The sequence below is a fragment of the Saccopteryx leptura genome, chromosome 10, assembly GCF_036850995.1.
Source record: "Saccopteryx leptura isolate mSacLep1 chromosome 10, mSacLep1_pri_phased_curated, whole genome shotgun sequence".
Taxonomy (NCBI): Eukaryota; Metazoa; Chordata; class Mammalia; order Chiroptera; family Emballonuridae; genus Saccopteryx; species Saccopteryx leptura.
This window is the reverse complement of record NC_089512.1, coordinates 77,786,441-77,807,005: the sequence shown is the minus strand read 5'-3', so window position 1 is coordinate 77,807,005 and position 20,565 is coordinate 77,786,441. Positions and strand designations below refer to the sequence as shown.

General features: G+C 38.5%; 1 non-coding gene across 1 annotated transcript; it reads right to left on the bottom strand.

Annotated features, from left to right (window-relative positions):
- Positions 1 to 20,008: 20,008 nt before the first annotated feature.
- Positions 20,009 to 20,084, bottom strand: TRNAI-GAU (transfer RNA isoleucine (anticodon GAU)). The gene has a single exon. It is a non-coding gene; the product is annotated as a tRNA-Ile (tRNA).
- Between the last annotated feature and the right edge of the window lie 481 nt (positions 20,085 to 20,565).

Here is a 20,565-nt window from a genome sequence, read left to right as displayed (position 1 = left end):
ATATCAGTAGCTAGTTTGGGATGAAATTTTAAAAATCAGAAGTGGCCAATCAGTACAGCATAAGCAAAACCTAAGAGATTTGTTATGTACAGTATGAAGGGAGAGGGAGTTTTGCAAACATCCCACTTTGGAGGAAAATGCTGCGGATTTTTCTCTAAACCATTTTGCTCAGTGCACTGAAACTTTTCAAGGACTTAACTGATTTTTAGGAAGACATTTAACATTGCAATCTGTATGGGGATATTCTTCAAGTTAATTTAAGAGCAAATTTATCATAAAAGCTCATTTTTCTAATTATTGAGGGAAGAGTAAAAATGATTGCAGGTTGGAGAGGAACATGGCAGAGCCCGGGCCGGGGAATGGGGTGGGGGCTGAGGGGGCTCTCCAATTTCCTAACACAAAAAGAGAAGGAAAGTGCCTAAATTGTCTTTTGTTGAAAGCCACACCTGCAAAAGCTAATGAGAGCACAACATTGCTGGGTCTGTCAACTACTGATGGTTGATAAGCAGCTAGTCTTATAAATGTTACCAGTTCAAAATGGAAACAGCAGCAGGCATAAGTTTTAGCCCATAATTGATCAGAAAGACTACTGCTTGCTTCCAGAGCTCTGCATCCTGCTGCTCCCTCTCTTCAAGATAGATTGCTGATCCACATGCCAGTCAAGTTCTAAATTCATGCTTGCGGCACCATGGCCATTTCTCATCCACTAGAATGCAACATATACAAAATATACAAGGTAGCAAAATGGATCTGTGTCCTGAAATGCTTAGGAGCCAAGCATTCTGTGAAAACAGGTAAATCATAAAATAGAAGAAGATACTACTGTTAAAACTGAACACAAACAACCCATCATTTCTCCCTGGAAACTTTCAAAACGATTTTGCCGCTGAGTTACTCTATTCTAACAAAGAGTAGACTTCTGGGTGTTGTAAATGATGTTGCTATACTAGTAGAAAGCCATCTTCAAGAAATGGCTTTTAGGCCCTGGCCGGTCAGCTCAGCAGGAGAGCTTCAACCCAGCATGTGCAAGTACCAGGTTCAATTCCCAGTCAGGGCACAGAGGAAAATTGACCATCTGCTTCTCCCCTCCTCCTTCTCTCTCTTTCTCTCTCTCTCACCCCCTCCCGCAGCCATAGTTCATTCGAGCAAGTTGGCCCCAGCCACTGAGGATGGCATCATGGCCTTGCCTCAGGTGCTAAAGTAGCTCAGTTGACAAGCCTTAGAGCAACAGCCCCAGATGGGCAGAACATTGCCCCATAGAGGACTTGCTGGCTAGAGCCTGGTCAGGGCACATGCAGGAGTCTGTCTCTGTCTCTCCTACTCTCACTAAATAAATAATAAATAAATAAATACAATGGATTTTTATAACATTAACACATTTGAAATGTTTATCATTGTAGTCTGGTTTAACTAGGGGGTGAAAAATAGAAGGCTTCTTTTTTTAAATTTTTTTTATAGATTTTATTTATTAATTTTAGAGAGAGAAGAGAGAGAAAGGGGGTGGAAAGGAGTAGGAAGCATCAACTTGTAGTAGTTGTTTCTCATCTGAGCCTTGACCGGGCAAACTCAGGGTTTCTAACTGGTGACCTCAGCATTCCAGATCAACACTTCATCCACTGAGCCACCACAGGTCAGGCTTTTCTTTTTCTTTCTTTCTTTTTTTTAATAATTTTTTCAATGTTTATTTATTGATTTGGCAAGAGAGGAAGGGAAAGAGAGAAGGCAGAGGAGGACATCGATCTGTTCCTGTATGTTCCCTGTCTGAGGATCAAACCAGCAACCTCTGAGCTTCCAGATAATGCTCTAACCAATCAAGCTATCCAGAGAGGGCAGAAGGCTTCTTTACCATACAATCTTGTATGCTACAATGTCCAACAACAAAATCTTTGACAGGTGATCTGATCATTGGTCTCCCAGTCTTTCTAGGAAGAATGTCTGAATGATTCCTGATGGTCAATAATTATCTTAGCTTCAACCAGTGTACAGGGTAAGGCAAAAGTAGGTTTACAGTTGTTTGTATGGAAAATAATTAATAAATAATAATACAAGAATAAACTGTTTTATGTACTTGCAACTGTAAACCAAGTTTTGCTCCACCCTGTCTAGATACATATCCAGCCCAGATTCTTCTACAAATGTTGGGGAAATCAGAATTCTCTTTCTAAACTCTGACTTCTCTTGTCAACAACCTTACCTCTTTGGATCAATCCTCCAAAGTGCTATCAGAGATACCTTTAGAACAGGGGTCCCCAAACTACAGCCCGCGGGCCACATGCGGCCCCCTGAGGCCATTTATCCGGCTCCCGCCACACTTCTGGAAGGGGTACCTCTTTCATTGGTGGTCAGAGATGCAAAGCATGGCATCGCTCACATACAGTACTACTTCCAGTGACGTGGGATGCACGCCTCACGGCTCCGGAAGCACGTCACATCACTTGTTACATCTAGCAGTGACAAATATGGAACCAGACATTGACCATCTCATTAGCCAAAAGCAGGGCCGTAGTTCCCATTGAAATACTGGTCAGTTTATTGATTTAAATTTACTTGTTCTTTACTTTAAATATTGTATTTGTTCTCATTTTGTTTTTTTACTTTAAAATAAGATATGTGCAGTGTGCATAGGGATTTGTTCATAGTTTTTTTTATAGTCTGGCCCTCCAATGGTCTGAGGGACAGTGAACTGGCCCCTGTGTAAAATGTTTGGGGACCCCTGGTGTAGAACATAACTCTGGTATTGTCAGGACCCCGTTTTAAAGATCTTCAGGAGCAAACCACTTTCCTACTGAACTAAGTTCAAAATCGTCATAATAACCATTAATAAAACCTACATGTTGGGCATTTTGTATACATTTCACTTAACATAACAATTATATTTTATAAATTATTAAACAAAAATGTTTAAAAATGTCTCTTAAATGATGTGCCCTGTGACTCTTTGTCTATTGAGTAAATGATTCCATTTTTCCTAAGTAGAGCAGTGGTCTCCACCAAGGGCGACCTGTCGCCGGAAGACACTGGGCAATGTGTAGAGACATTGTGATTGTCACAGCTGGGAAAAGATGTCCGACATCTAGTAGGTAGAAGCTAAGGATGCTGTTCAACATCCTAATTCTCCAACCCAAAATGTGAATACTGCCAAGGTTGGGAAACCCTATGCTAACATAATAAAATATATTGCTCAATTATAACCTCAAAATTCGGGTTTGGAATAACATGCTACAGGAGTGAACCTCAGAGGCTGATGGCTGGTTCCCCTGGGAACTAACCTCTTCAGACAGGGCTACAATAAACATTAAGGAAGGAGTTGGAACTATTGATATATTGCAAAATATACTATATTTCCCCATATATAAGACGCACCTTAATTTGGGGGCCCAAAATTTGAAAAAAAATGGATTACATAAAGTTATTTAACTCAAGTTTTATTCATCAGAAAATTCATACAACTCCCCATCACTGTCAAAACTACCATCCATTAGCTTGTCCTCACCTGTGTCTGATGACGAATCAGTCTTCAACAGTGTGAGCAAAAACAAGGGCAAAAAAGTGGGAAATACAAGCAAAAAAATCTACAACCAATGTATAACACACACCCAGTTTTAAGACCTCAAATTTTTTGAAAAAGGATACATCTTATACGTGAGAGAAATATGGTATACGGCACATGTGAGGGGCCAGAGTCTAAGACTGGAAAAGGAGTCAGGAGAGTTTTCAAAAAATTAAGATGGCAAAGGAGCAGCTCATATCTGGCAGGCTCCTTGCCCAGCATGGGTAATAAAATTCATGCTGTAGGTCCTTCCAAAGAACTTCAGAGACCTAAGAAGCCATCCCTCTGAGAGCAAGCAGGGACAAATTCTGCTCTAACAGTCTGTTTCTGTATCCTTTGCCATTTAAGATTCCTACATCCTCCAACTTTGACTGTTGGGGTTCCATCAATCACCTTCTCTTTAGGACAGTGATGCATCAGTGAAACAGTGATTTTGGAAACTGGCTTTAGTTGAGAAAATAAAAGCAGTTCTAAAATCTCCCTCGAACATATCAAGCGTAAAGATTTTAAAGATCTGAATGTACATTTTTCTACCACAAGCCAAAAGAGCCTGGAATTTAAGATATGACATAGGGAAATTTCCCAGCTGCCCAGACAGGAAGTGGAAGGTATTTATATGGTAAGGGAGTCTGGAGGGGATGAGAAAGAAGAGGGAAGAGGCCAGAGGTCAGGCACAATGGTATAATAACCAATGGCTATTATTGAAGAAAAGAGAAGTCTACAGTATAGGATGAATATTCCAGGTTAAGTATTAAGTATAGGAGATGTATTTAGCTAGTGGGTATGTACATATATCATATATGCTGGGAAATATTCTGCAAGTTACATTTATTGAAACAAAATGTTTTAACCCTGTATTTAAACATTTGTCCAGTGTGGTAGTCAAATAGCTATTTATACTTAAATTAATTAAAAGTAAACAACATTTTTAAAAAATCAGTTCCTCAGGAAAACTAACCACATTTCAGGGCTCAGAATATTCTGTTGCAGAAAGTTGTATGGGAAAGAGCTGTACTAACCTGACTGGCTTCAGGGGAACAGGTGTTGCTCAGAGCAGTCATAAAAGACTTCAGTAAGAGTCAGTAAGGGAGGAGGTTGCAGAGCATTTAGATTCTATTACCCACAGAGTGAGATGAGCCAGATGGCGATCAAGCACACAAAGCAAAGGATGTGGCTGAACTACTTGTGACTGTCCTGGGAAGAGGGGTTTTTGTCTATGTTCAAGACACTGCAAGGAGAAAAGCTATGGGCAATACAGTAGATTTCCCTTTTCTTCAACAGTAGCCATCAGTTATTATAACCACACCAGAAATATCCCCTCAGCAGAGCTTTCTCTGACCCCTGTATAGAAGCCATCACCTATATAGAAGCCATCACCACTCCTTTTCCAAGACTCACGTATCTGTCAAAGAACCCATTGCAGTGTACTGGTTCACTGTTAACATTTGATTGCCCCTCCTGTTGGAATGTGCTCTCCCTAAGAAGGGAAGAGACTCTTTTATTCATATTTGATTTATACCCCAGCAAAAGAGTGGACATAATAAGCCTAAACTGCTGGATGGATCAATGAGAGAAAAATAACTGAATGGAAGACTGGCAAAAAGGTTACAACTTTTATTTTATTTTATTTTTTAAAGAACATGGAAAGGATAAAATCTCACTAGGGCAGAGATAATTAAAGTATCATCTGTTCTCTTTCTTTTTCTTTACATTTCTTCTTATGGAAGTCACTGTGATCTACTGAGAGATGATGTAGAATCCTAATTACTAAGGAGGCCTCTGTGGAAGCCAGCATCAAATGGTGTTTAAGTTGTCAGTTATCAGATGTTGGTAACGGATGAGAGACAACATGCCTGGTGAAACACTTCTCACCACAAGTTGTCATCTGCTACACACACCAAACCAAGACACATCTCTGCAGAGTTGAGTCACAATTAATACTCTGGAGAGCTGCCATCACTCCAGCCCCCTCGAGTCCCTTTAACAAACCACCACATGTTAAGGCACAAAAGCAGTCTCCACAAATTTGAGAAGATTGAAATCATATCAAGCAATTTCTCAGATCACAATGGCATGAAATTAGAAATCAACCACAACAGAAAAACTGAAAAATACTCAAACATTTGGAAACTAAATAGCATGTTATTAAATAATGAATGGGTTAACAATGAGATCAAAGAAGAAATAAAAAAATTCCTAGAAACAAATGATAATGAGCATACATCAACTCAAAATTTATGGGACACAGCAAAAGCAGTCCTAAGAAGGAAGTTTATAGCATTACAGGCATACCTTAAGAAGCCAGAAAAAGCTCAAATAAACAACTTGACCCTGCATCTAAAAGAACTAGAAAAAGAACAGCAAATAAAGCCCAGAGGTAGTAGAGGAAGGAAATAATAAAGATCAGTTTGGAAATAAATAACATAGAGGCTAAAGAAACAATACAAAGGATCAATGAAACCAGGAGCTGTTCTTTGAAAAGGTAAACAAGATAGATGAAACTTTAACCAGACTCACCAAGAGAAAAAGAGAGAGGACTCAAATAAATAAAATTAGAAATGGAGAAATAACAACTGACAAAACAGAAATACAAAATATTGTAGGAAAATACTATGAAGAACTGTATGCCAAAAAATTAGACAACCTAGATGAAATGGACAAATTCCTTGAAACATATAATATTCCAACAATTAATCTGGAAGAATCAGAAAACCTAAACAAACCGATTACAACAAATGAGATCAAAACAGTTATCAAAAAACTTCCAACAAAGAAAAGTCATGGGCCTGATGGCTTCACAAGTGAATTCTACCAAATATTCAAAGAAGAACTAACTCCTATCCTTCTCAAGCTATTTCAAAAAATTAAAGAGGAAGGAAGACTTCCAAGCTCTTCTTATGAGGCGAGCGTAATTCTGATTCCAAAACCAGGCAAAGACAACACAAAGAAAGAAAATTATAGGCCAATATATCCCTGATGAATTTAGATACTAAAATCCTCAACAAAATATTAGCAAACCGGATCCAGCAATATATGAAAAAAATCATACACCATGATCAAGTGGGATTTATTCTGGGGAGGCAAGGCTGGAACCATATTGGCAAATCAATCAGTGTGATTCATCACATAAACAAAAGGAAGGAAAAAAACCACATGATAATTTTAATAGATGCAGAAAAAGCATTTGATAAAATCTAGCACCCATTCATGATCAAAACTCTCAGCAAAGTGGGAATACTGGGAACATACCTCAACATGATAAAGGCCATTTATGATCATTCTCAATGGGCAAAAATTAAAAGCAATCCCCTTAAGATCAGGAACAAGGCAGGGGTGCCCGCTTTCACCACTCTTATTCAACATAGTCCTGGAAGTCCTAGCAACAGCAATGAGACAACAAGAAGAAATAAAAGGCATTCAAATTAGAAAAGAAGAAGTAAAGCTATCATTATTTGCAGATGATATGATATTTTATATAGAAAACCCTAAAGTCTCAGTCAAAAAACTACTGGACCTGATAAATGAATTCAAAAAGGTAGCAGGATATAAAAATAATACTCAGAAATCAGTGGCATTTTTATACACCAACAATGAACTGTCAGAAAAAGAAATTAAAGAAACAATCCCTTTCACTATTGCAACCAAAAAAATAAAGTACCTAGGAGTAAACTTAACTGGGGAGATTAAGGACTTGTACTTGGAAAATTATAAAACACTGATAAAAGAAACCAAGGAAGATACAAACAAGTGGAAACATATACCGTACTCATGGTTAGGAAGAATAAACATCACTAAAATGTCTATATTACCCAAAGCAATTTATAAATTCAATGTAATACCAATTAAAATACCAATGACATACTTCAAAGATATAAAACACATATTCCAAAAATTTATATGGAATCAAAAACAAACATGAATAGCCTCAGCAATCTTGAAAAGGAAGAATAAAGTGGGAGGTATCACACTTCCTGATATCAAGTTATACTACAAGGCCATTGTACTCAAAACAGCCTGGTACTGGCATAAGAACAGGCATATAGATCAATGGAACAGAACTGAGAACCCAGAAATAAACCCACACCTTTATGGACAACTGATATTTGACAAAGGAGGTAAGAGCATACAATGAAGTAAAGACATCTCTTTAACAAATGATGTTGGGAAAATTGGACATCTACCTGCAAAAAAAATGAAACAAGACCACCAATATACACCATTCACAAAAATAAACTCAAAATGGATAAAAGACTTAAATGTAAGCCGTGAAACTATAAGCATCTTAGAAAAAAACATAGGCAGTAAACTCTCTGACATCTCTCACGGCAATATATTTGCTGATTTATCTCCACGGGCAAGTGAAATAAAAGACAGGATAAACAAATGGGACTATATCAAGCTAAAAAGACTTTGCACAGCTAAAGCAATAAGAACAGAATAAAAAGACAAACTACACAATGGGAGAACATATTCGACAATATGTCTGATAAGGGGTTAATAATCAAAATTTATAAAGAACTTGTTAAACTCAACACCAGGAAGACAAACAATCCAATCCAAAAATGGGCAAAAGAAATGAATAGACACTTCTCTAAAGAGGACATACAGATGGCCAATAGGCATATGAAAAAATGCTCAACATCACTAATCATTAGAGAAATGCAAATTAAAACCACAATGAGATATCACCTCACACCAGACAGAAAAGCGCTCATCAACAAAACAACACAGAATAAAGTGCTGGCGAGGATGTGGAGAAAAGGGAACCCTCCTGCACTGCTGGTAGGAATGCAGACTGGTACAGCCACTGTGAAAAACAGTATGGAGATTCCTCAAAAAATTAAAAATCGAACTGCCTTTTGACCCAGCTATTTCACTTTTAGGAATATACCCCAAGAACACCATAGCATTGTTCCAAAAGGAGAAATGCACCCCCATGTTTATGGCAGCATTGTTCACAATAGCAAAGATCTGGAAACAGCCCAAGTGTCGTCAGAGGACGAGTGGATTAAAAAGCTTTGGTACATATATCCTATGGAATTCTACTCAGCCATAAGAAATGATGACATCAGATCATTTACAACAACATGGATGGACCTTGATAACATTATACTGAGTGAAATAAGTAAATCAGAAAAAACTAAGAAGTATATGATTCCATACATAGCTGGGAAATAAAAATGAGACTCAGAGACATGGATGTGAGGGTGCTGGTAACCGGGTGGGGGGACTTGAGGGGGGGACGGGAAGGGCATAAAGAAAACCAGATAATGACGTCAGAGTAATGGCGGAGTAGGAAGCGATACCGATAAATCTCCCCCAAACCTCAATAAGATCTTCAACCAGAAACAGAAAAACCTATCCTTGGAGCCTCCAGATGTTTCGAAATACACCCAAAGGTATGATCGAGCAAAAAATTGGCTAAATATATAACTAAACCCCGAAGGAAATAAGGAGTAAGAAATGCTCCGCCTTCCTCACTAACCTAAACAGGGCGATTTTCACTGGAAACTGAGAATATAGAAACTAAGGCGGGCAAAGGGGGTGAATAGATCCAGGCCGCGGCACAAACGGCCGAACCAGGCTGTGGCACAGAGATCCAATCCAAGGAAAAACTGTTCCTGTGACAACCTGGGCAATACAGCTAACACTCGCGCCAAACCCAGACAAAGAAAGACAAGTGGGGAAGCCATTTTACCTGATCCCCTGGTAGGCGCATAGTGGGCGAGAGATTCCTTCCAAAGCCCCCGGAGGGTGCACCTGTGTGACTCCACAGAGAGGCAGAGTCAGAGGCCTTTGTGTGGGCCAAAAGCCTCCGGGCTGCCCCAGCACCCGGGGAGAGCCGCACACGGGGAGGAAGTGAGAGCTAATTCCAACACTGGAACTTTTCAGTGCGGGCGGGAGGTTTCACTCAGAGGGCGAGACTCCGGCCTCACATCCTGGTCTGCGCGCACGGAGAGTGGGAAGGAGACTCCTCCCAGCACCTCTGGAGTGGGAGCCCGTGTTGTCCCACGGAAGGGCAGAGTTGGGGGCCTTTGTGTGGGCCGAGGGCAGAGTCACAGGCTGCCCCAGCGCCTTGAAAGAGCAGCACATGGGGATGAACAAGAGCCAATTCCAACATTGGAACTTTTCAGTGCGGGCGGGGGGTTTCACTCAGAGGGCGAGACTTCCGGTCTAACATCCTGGTCTGCGTGCGCAGACCCGCCCATGTTACCGAACAGAGTGACAGGGCCAGAGGTCTTTGAGTAGGCGAAAGCCCCGGCTGATTATGCTAGCAGCTCTGACTGACTGAGCCTTACCCAGAGCCCTGTGCTGAGTGGAAATAAGAGTGGGGAGTTGCCCGCTCTTTGAGCCTCTTACTATCCAGGCAGAGGCAGCAACAACCCCATAGCTGGATTCTTAGGCTGCTGGTTGAGGAAGGAAAGACTAGGAGAGAGGCTCCTGGAACACAGACTCTCTCACTGTCGGAGCCTATAAATGCTAATGAGCCCCGACTGCCAACGAGACTGAAGCACAATACATGACATCGCCATAGAGACTTATCAACTGCAAACCTCTACCTGAGCGTGCCAAAGGGGCAGAACCCAGGGTACAGAGTCGCCGACCAGGAAGAGGGAGAGAAAAGAAAAAGCAAGAAGATAACCTCTCAAAATCAGAATAATCCGCAGACTTTATAACCTATCCCATTTTATTATATTTGTTCGTTTGTTTCTCTTATCTTCATCCTTGATTTTTTTTTTCTTTTTTATTTTTTTTTTCCTCCTCCAATTTGGTCGTTTAACTCCCTACCGGTCTTACTCTCTCCTCTCCTTGAACTACACTACCCATAAGTGTTACATCTCCCATTATCTTTTCTTTCCTCTTCCTTTCTCTCTATGAGGGTTGCACTCCAAAACCCTTAACTCTCTCTCTCTCTCTCTCTACTCTTTTTTCTTTTTTCTTCTTTTAGTGGTTCCCTCTTTTTTTTCTATCTCTCTCTTCTTTTCTCCCTCTATATTAGTTTCTTCCTTTTTCCTTTACATCTCCTCTCATTCAAACCTCAATAACAAACAAATTATTTTATCTGGGACTCAAACTTATGTTTGTGGCATTTTGGGGGGTTTTTATTTCACCTTTTTAACTCACTAGCAGTGCTCCCATCCCTGGCTCTCCATTTTATCAAGCTCTTGTTCCACTAAATACAATAGTAATTTTTTAATTTGTTCCCCCATTTTCCTGTTTCCCTCTTACTCCTCTCATCATAACTCTTAGTCAACCAACACCTAAACGCAAATCATTTTATTCTTGATCCAAATTTTTTCATTATTTGCTTTTTGTGGGTCCATACCCCCACCCCTTTTTTTTATTTATTTATTTTTCTTGCCCCTTTATTACTTTTCCCCAATTCAGACCCTCCATTACAGGCATTGTTTGTTCTATTAAATACAATATAATTCACAGTTCACCACAAGATTTTCTCAAGAAAGAGAGGAGAGGAGAGGAGAGAAAAAAAGGAGGGGGGGAATAATTTCCTTTTCTTAAATTTTTATTTTATTTTATTTTTCTTTATTTCATTATTAATTTTTTTTTAAAAAAAACAACTTTTTTCAATTTTTTATTTTTTTAACTTTTTATTTTTTATTAAATCTCATTAATACTATCAACAAAACCACCCTCAAATGCCAATAAGGAAGAGAAAATCGAATATCATGGATACAAAAGAAAGAGAGGTAACACAGATAGAAGAGGAAAAATCTATGGAGAAAAAATTTAATATATGGGAAATCTTGGAGTTAAATGACAGAGAATTCAAGATAGAAATCCTAAAAATACTCAGAGATATACAAGAAAACACAGAAAGGCAATTTAGGGAGCTCAGAAAACAACTCAATGAAAACAAAGAATATGTGTCCAAGAAAATTGAAACTATAAAAACAAATCAGAGATGAAAAACTCAATTCACGAGCTGAAAAACGAGGTAACAAGCTTGGCTAATAGAACAGGTAAGATAGAAGAGAGGATTAGTGAAATAGAAGACAAGCAACTTGAGGCACAACAGAGAGAGGAAGAAAGAGACTCAAAAATTAAAAAAAAAGAGATAGCCCTACAAGAATTATCTGACTTCATCAGAAAGAATAACATAAGAATAATAGGTATATCAGAGGGAGAAGAGAGAGAAAATGGAATGGAGAACATACTCAAACAAATAATAGATGAGAACTTCCCAAGCCTGTGGAAAGAACTAAAGCCTCAAATTCATGAAGCAAACAGAACTCCGAGTTTTCTTAACCCCAACAAACCTACTCCAAGGCACATCATAATGAAATTGACACAAACCAATGGCAAAGAAAAAATTCTCAAGGCAGCCAGGGAAAAGAAGAATACAACATATAAAGGAAGGCCCATTAGATTATCATCAGATTTCTCAGCAGAAACTCTACAAGCTAGAAGAGAGTAGACCCCAATATTTAAAGTCCTGAAAGAGAGGAACTTTCAGCCACGAATACTATACCCATCAAAGCTATCCTTCAAATATGAAGGAGAAATAAAAACATTCACAGATACAGAAAAGATGAGGGAATTTATCATCAGAAAACCCCCACTCCAGGAATTACTAAAGGGGGTTCTCCAATCAGATACAAAGAACAAAAAAAAATAAAGCCACAAGTAAAAGCTCCAAGAAGAACACAATAAAACCAAATTTAAACTGTGACAACAACAAAAAGAAAGGGGGGAGAGGATGGAGATTAACAGTAGCAAAGGACGATGGAGTGCAAAAGTACTCACAAAATAGTTCGCTACAATGAACAGGGTAGGAACCTTTTTCATTATCTAAAGGTAACCACCATTGAAAAAACCACCACAGAAGCACATGAGATAAAAAAGATAGCAACAGAGGAAATATGTATGGAATACAACCAAATAAAAACAAAAGATAGAAAAACGAAAGAGAAGGATCAAACAAGACACAAAACTAACAGAAAGCCAACTATAAGATAGGGAACTCACAAGTGTCAATAATTACACTAAATGTAAACGGATTAAACTCACCAATAAAAAGACACAGAGTAGCAGAATGGATTAAAAAAGAAAATCCAACTGTATCCTGCCTACAGGAAACTCATCTAAGTAACAAGGATAAAAACAAACTCAAAGTGAAAGGCTGGAAAACAATACTCCAAGCAAATAACATCCAAAAAAAAGCAGGCGTAGCAATACTCATATCTGATAATGCTGACTACAAGACAACAAAAGTACTCAGAGACAAAAATGGCCATTTCATAATGGCTAAGGGGACTCTGAATCAAGAAGACATAACAATTCTTAATATATATGCACCAAACCAAGGAGCACTAAAATATATAAGACACCTACTTATTGACCGTAAAACAAAAACTGACAAAAATACAATCATACTTGGAGACCTCAATACACCGCTGACAGCTCTAGATCGGTCATCCAAACAGAGAATCAACAAAGATATAGTGGCCTTAAACAAAACACTAGAGCAACTGGATATGATAGACATCTACAGGGCATTTCATCCCAAAGTGACTGAGTATACATTTTTCTCCAGTGTACATGGATAATTCTCAAGAATTGACCATATGTTGGGCCACAAAAACAACATCAGCAAATTCAGAAAAATCGAAGTTGTACCAAGCATATTTTCTGATCATAAAGCCTTGAAACTAGAATTCAAATGCAAAAAGGAGGAAAAAAATCCCACAAAAATGTGGAAACTAAACAACATACTTTTAAAAAATGAATGGGTCAAAGAAGAAATAAGTGCAGAGATCTAAAGATATATACAGACTAATGAAAATGACAATACGACATATCAGAATCTATGGGATGCAGCAAAAGCAGTGATAAGAGGGAAGTTCATATCACTTCAGGCATATATGAACAAACAAGAGAGAGCCCAAGTGAACCACTTAACTTCACACCTTAAGGAACTAGAAAAAGAAGAACAAAAACAACCCAAAACTAGCCGAGGAAAGGAGATAATAAAAATCAGAACAGAAATAAATGAAATAGAGAATAGTAAAACTATAGAAAAAATTAATAGAACAAAGAGCTGGTTCTTTGAAAAGATCAATAAAATTGACAAACCCTTGGCAAGACTTACCAAGGAAAAAAGAGAAAGAATTCATATAAACAAAATCCAAAATGAAAGAGGAGAAATCACCACAGACACCGTAGATATACAAAGAATTATTGTAGAATACTATGAAAAACGTTATGCCACTAAATTCAACAATCTAGAAGAAATGGATAAATTCCTAGAACAATACAACCTTCCTAGACTGAGTAAAGAAGAAGCAGAAAGCCTAAACAGACCTATTAGTAGAGAAGAAATAGAAAAAAACATTAAAAACCTCCCCAAAAATAAAAGTCCAGGACCTGACGGCTATACCAGCGAATTTTATCAAACATTCAAAGAAGACTTGGTTCCTATTCTACTCAAAGTCTTCCAAAAAATTGAAGAAGAAGCAATACTTCCAAACACATTTTATGAGGCCAACATAACCCTCATACCAAAACCAGGCAAGGATGGCACAAAAAAAGAAAACTACAGACCAATATCTCTAATGAATACAGATGCTAAAATACTAAACAAAATACTAGCAAATCGAATACAACAACATATTAAAAAAATAATACATCACAATCAAGTGGGATTCATCCCAGAATCTCAAGGATGGTTCAACATACGTAAAACGGTTAACATAATACACCATATCAACAAAACAAAGAACAAAAACCACATGATCTTATCAATAGACGCAGAAAAGGCTTTCGATAAAATACAGCACAATTTTATGTTTAAGACTCTCAACAAAATGGGTATAGAAGGAAAATATCTCAACATGATAAAAGCCATATATGATAAACCATCAGCTAACATCATATTAAATGGCACAAAACTGAAGGCTTTCCCCCTTAAATCAGGAACAAGACAGGGTTGTCCACTCTCTCCACTATTATTTAATGTGGTACTAGAGGTTCTAGCCAGAGCAATCAGACAAGACAAAGAAATAAAAGGCATCCATATCGGAAAAGAAGAAGTAAAGGTATCACTTTTTGCAGATGATATGATCCTATACATCGAAAACCCCAAAGAATCCACAAAAAGACTACTAGAAACAATAAGCCAATACAGTAAGGTCGCAGGATACAAAATTAACATACAGAAGTCAATAGCCTTTCTATATGCCAACAATGAAACAATTGAGAATGAACTCAAAAAAATAATCCCCTTCACGATTGCAACAAAAAAAAAATAAAATACTTAGGAATAAACATAACAAAGAATGTAAAGGACTTATATAATGAAAACTATAAACCATTGTTAAGAGAAATTGAGAAAGATAAAATGAGATGGAAGAATATTCCTTGTTCTTGGTTAGGAAGAATAAATATAATCAAGATGGCTATATTACCCAAAGCAATATACAAATTTAATGCAATTCCCATCAAAATTCCAATGACATTTTTAAAGAAATAGAGCAAAAAATCATCAGATTTATATGGAACTATAAAAAACCCCGAATAGCCAAAGCAATCCTAAAGAAAAAGAATGAAGCTGGGGTCATTACAATACCTGACTTTAAACTCTATTATAGGGCCACGACAATCAAAACAGCATGGTATTGGCAGAAAAATAGACACTCAGACCAATGGAACAGAATAGAAAGTCCAGAAATAAAACCACATATATAGAGTCAAATAATTTTTGATAAAGGGGCCAAGAACATACAATGGAGAAAAGAAAGCCTCTTCAATAAATGGTGCTGGGAAAACTGGAAAGCCACATGCAAAAGAATGAAACTGGACTACAGTTTGTCCCCCTGTACTAAAATTAACTCAAAATGGATCAAAGATCTAAACATAAGACCTGAAACAATAAAGTACATAGAAGAAGACATAGGTACTAAACTCATGGACCTGGGTTTTAAAGAGCATTCTATGAATTTGACTCCAAAGGCAAGAGAAGTGAAGGCAAAAATTAATGAATGGGACTACATCAGACTAAGAAGTTTTTGCTCATCAAGAGAAACTGGTAACAAAATAAACAGAAAGCCAACTAAATGGGAAATGATATTTTCAAACAACAGCTCAGATAAGGGCCTAATATCCAAAATATACAAAGAACTCATAAAACTCAACAACAAACAAACAAACAATCCAATAAAAAAATGGGAAGAGGACATGAACAGACACTTCTCCCAGGAGGAAGTACAAATGGCCAACAGATATATGAAAAGATGCTCATCTTCTTTAGTTATTAGAGAAATGCAAATCAAAACTGCAATGAGATACCACCTCACACCTGTTAGATTAGCTATTATTAACAAGACAGGTAATAGCAAATGTTGAAGAGGCTGTGGAGAAAAAGGAACCCTCATACACTGTTGGTGGGAATGTAAAGTAGTACAACCATTATGGAAGAAAGTATGGTGGTTCCTCAAAACACTGAAAATAGAACTACCTTATGACCCAGCAATCCCTCTACTGGGTATATACCCCCAAAACTCAGAAACATTGATACGTAAAGACACATGCAGCCCCATGTTCATTGCAGCATTGTTCACAGTGGCCAGGACATGGAAACAACCAAAAAGCCCGTCAATAGACGACTGAATAAAGAAGATGTGGCACATATACACTATGGAATACTACTCAGCCATAAGAAATGATGACATCGGATCATTTACAGCAAAATGGTGGGATCTTGATAACATTATACGAAGTGAAATAAGTAAATCAGAAAAAAACAGGAACTGCATTATTCCATACGTAGGTGGGACATAAAAGTGAAACTAAGAGACATTGATAAGAGTGTGGTGTTTACGGGGGGAGGGGGGAAAGGGAGAGGGAAAGGGGGAGGGGAAGGGGCACAAAGCAAACTAGATAGAAGGTGACAGAGGACAATCTGACTTTGGGTGATGGGTATGCAACATAATTGAAAGACAAGATAACCTGGACTTGTTGATCTTTGAATATATGTAACCTGATTTATTGATGTCACCCCATTAAAAAAATAAAATTATAATAAAAATAAATAAATAAAAATTAAAAAAAAAAAAAAAAAGAAAACCAGATAGAAGGTGACGGAAGACAATTTGACTTCAGGTGAGGGGTATGCAACATAATCAGAGGTCGAAATAACCTGGAGATGTTTTCTCTGGACATATGTACCCTGATTTATCAATGTCACCTCATTAAAATTAATAATAATAGAAAAATGAAAAAAAAAAGAAAATAAAAGGAATTTTAAATCTGTGTTGTCCCTCACACACCCTAGGAATGATCCTGACCTTATTCAACCATTTCTCAGGATCTTTGATATTAAGGTGACCAACTTTTTTATAATGAAGATGAGGACAAGAATAAATTAAAGAAAACAATACTGTAAATAAAAGAAACATGTTATTCATTGCAACAATAATACACTCTAATATGATAAATGCATAATAAAAACATTTGTAATGTTTTATATTGTAAAAAAAAAAAAAGGAATGAACATCATCAACCAAATCCTGACTTCCCTGTAGTAAAAACAAAATAATGACTCTCAAACCAAGGATGAGTGCTGAGATCACTGAATATATTCTACCTCATCCTAAGAAGTAATCCACCCACTGGCCACTAAATAAGCACAGCACATCACCATCTGTGGTGACCAACAGATGCTTCCAGAAATAATTAGAAGCACTGATGTTAAAGTATCCAGAGACTGTCTTGGTAGAATTTACTTCAAGGATCAAGGACACAGATCTTTTAGTTTAAATGTTTACCTTTAAAGAAGCCAAGAGAAATGATGTTTCACTTTTAACAATTTGTGTCTGGTTTTGTATATAATATAGACATACAATAAAACACATTAATTACGTATTGATATTCACTCATCCGTTCATTCAATAACTACCTAGCGACTCACTGATATTGTCCAGCAGTGACAGACAAACATACGCACACTCTCTGACTTCATGGAGCTTGCACTCCAGTGAATAACAGCTAGTATATACTAAATGTATATACTCTTGTTCCAAGCCCTGTGCTGACAACTTGAAATGCATTATCTCATATTTATGCTTACAAAAATCATGTAAGTAAATACAATGAGTATTTTTTGTTTGAGAACTTCCCAGAATCAACAATTCTCAACAGACTGTTTTTTCCTTGAGAAATTATTTCCGAGGAGATAGTCTCTACTTGGGATTGTTAGACATAGCCCTCCGCACCACCCCACTAAGAGTCAAGGTGTAACCAATGCTCCTAGGCCAAGCAAGCACACCCTACCTGAAATCTGAATATTGAGACTGAAAGGGACTGCTTTCAGACCAGAGTCCTCTGACCAGGAGATCATTTGGAGTTTCTTCTTAGCGCCCTATGCATGCAATCCTGAAATCCACGAGTCTCTGATAGCCTTCTAAAGATTTTTGCTTAACTTGGAGTTCATTTCTGCTGCTTACAATTTAAGAATTTACTAACTGTCATTGAAGAGATAAAAATGGGTTGAGAAATGTGTCTAAAGTCGTACAGCCAGAAAATGATAGAGTTAGAATTAGAATCCATGCAGTCTGATTCTAGAACTCTCCTTGCTACTGAAATAGATGGTGTGTCCCCAGGTGCTGTGTGCTGTGGCTCAAAAAGTAAATTTCAGCAGGTACTATACTGTCCCACCTTGATCAAGGTTTTACCAATGTATCAACCACCTTCAGCTCACAACAGTTCCATGCCTCTCACCTTTTATTTAAAGTGTCTAAGGGCCTCCTAGAGCAGGAACATGAAGGCTGCCTATAAGCAGTGAGTCGTGAGTAGAACCAGCCAGAGAAACAGCTCACTTACCACTGTCACCTTAAGCTGGGCAGGGGCAAATGGGCTGGCTACTGGCAGTCTGTGGTTTCCCCTGGATGGCTCCCAAGCTGACCTAGGAACTGAATCAGCTTGCAGTCTGAAGGATGCCCCATTTCCTCTCTCCTCTTCCCCAGCCAGAGGCTAATCAAGTACTTGGAAGTAGAATAACTCACCCCAAAAACATGCATCGAAAAATCTTTAGACAAGACGCCTCTTCCTCTGAGCTTTAAAATCTTTGTTGCAGCTTCCAAAGTGAATGAGGTAAGCTGGGGGGGGGGGGGGTAGGCCCTCAGAGAACAAGAAAGAAATCACAGGGGAAGGCATACCGCAAGATGAAGTTATAGTTCTGCCCTATGACCTTGCCCCAAAGGAACACAGTGATAAATGGTCCTTGTAAACTCATGAGACTGAAATGTATGTAAACACATTGTTGGAGTCCACTGAAAATCCAAGAGCATTTCTCTGTGTTGGTTGTGGATTTCTCACATGTACAATAACAAGTTTCTGGATTCCCTAGCACATATGCTTAAGCAATGTGTTGCATAATTCTGAGAGTTGGTGACATTTCCTTTGCAGTCAGCAAGATTCATACAGAGGCTGTGTGTCCAATAAAGAATTAACATCCTGAGTCCCTATATTTCCTATTAGTCATCATACTTTAAAGCATTCATTGAACACCTACTATGTGCCTCACCCTAGGGGACACAAAGATGAATCTGAAGCAGTTACTATCTCTTAAGGAGACGATACATGTACTTCAGTGACTATATTATCCAATGCTATTATTAACTAGAACAATTGCCATAAATATTTATTTGAGGACTGACATTGTGCCAAGAACTGTTCTAAAAATATTTGGCATATAATAGCTCCTCTAATCCTTACAGTAGCCTGTTATTATACCCACTTTAAAGAGGAGAAGCATGAAAAAGTTATACAATTTACCCAGATGACACTAGTACAATAAGAACGAGGCCAAAGTAGTTCTAGATTCCAGGAAAGAGATGCTAGTCAAGCAGCAGAGTATGAGGAAGGTTTTATAGTGGAGACAGTGTGTGAGCGGGTCAGCTACTCTGGAGTCTATTAAGGCGATATTATAGAAAGGTGATCATATTTCTCTTGTGACTGTCACCCTCAAGAATCATGGCTAACACACATCCGTCATCTGACATGTGCTTACAAATCTGCAGGTGCTGATAACAGACTTAACATGAAGACTTTAGGTTTTTATCAATCTTTTTTCAAAGCCTGAAAAAAATTTATTCTATTGGTCTGTTGTGTTTGAGTTCTAAGAACTCTGTAAATTGATTTTTTATTTTTTTTTTGTATTTTTCTGAAGCTAGAAACGGGGAGAGACAGTCAGATAGACTCCCGCATGTGCCCGACTGGGATCCACATGGCACGCCCACTAGGGGGCGATGCTCTGCCCCTCCAGGGCGTCGCTCTGTTGTGACCAGAGCAACTCTAGCGCCTGGGGCAGAGGCCAAGGAGCCATCCCCAGCATCCGGGCCATCTTTGCTCCAATGGAGCCTCGGCTGCGGGAAGGGAAGAGAGAGACAGAGAGGAAGGAGAGGGGGAGGGGTGGAGAAGCAGATGGGCGCTTCTCCTGTATGCCCTGGCTGGGAATTGAACCCGGGACTTCTGCACATCAGGCCGACGCTCTACCACTGAGCCAACCAGCCAGGGCCCCTGTAAATTGATTTTAAAATTTATAGTTAGGCCTGGCCAGGCGGTGGCGCAGTGGATAGAGCATTGGACTGGGATGCGGAGGACCCAGGTTCGAGGCCCTGAGGTCGCCAGCTTGAGCGCCGGCTCATCTGGTTTGAACAAAAGCTCACCAGCTTGGACCCGAAGTCGCTGGCTCGAGCAAGGGGTTACTTGGTCTGCTGAAGGCCCGCGGTCAAGGCACATATGAGAAAGCAATCAATGAACAACTTAGTAGCCACAACGAAGAATTGATGCTTCTCATCTTTCTCCCTTCCTGTCTGTCCCTATCTATCCCTCTCTCTGACTCTCTCTCTGTCTCTGTAAATAAATAAATAAATAAATAAATAAATAAATAAATAAATAAATATCTTTTTAAAAAAATTTATAGTTAGATCATTGAAGAAACTGATATTGGCCAAAAGGCCATTTAACAATCAGAATTTTTCAACTGATTGAGACCT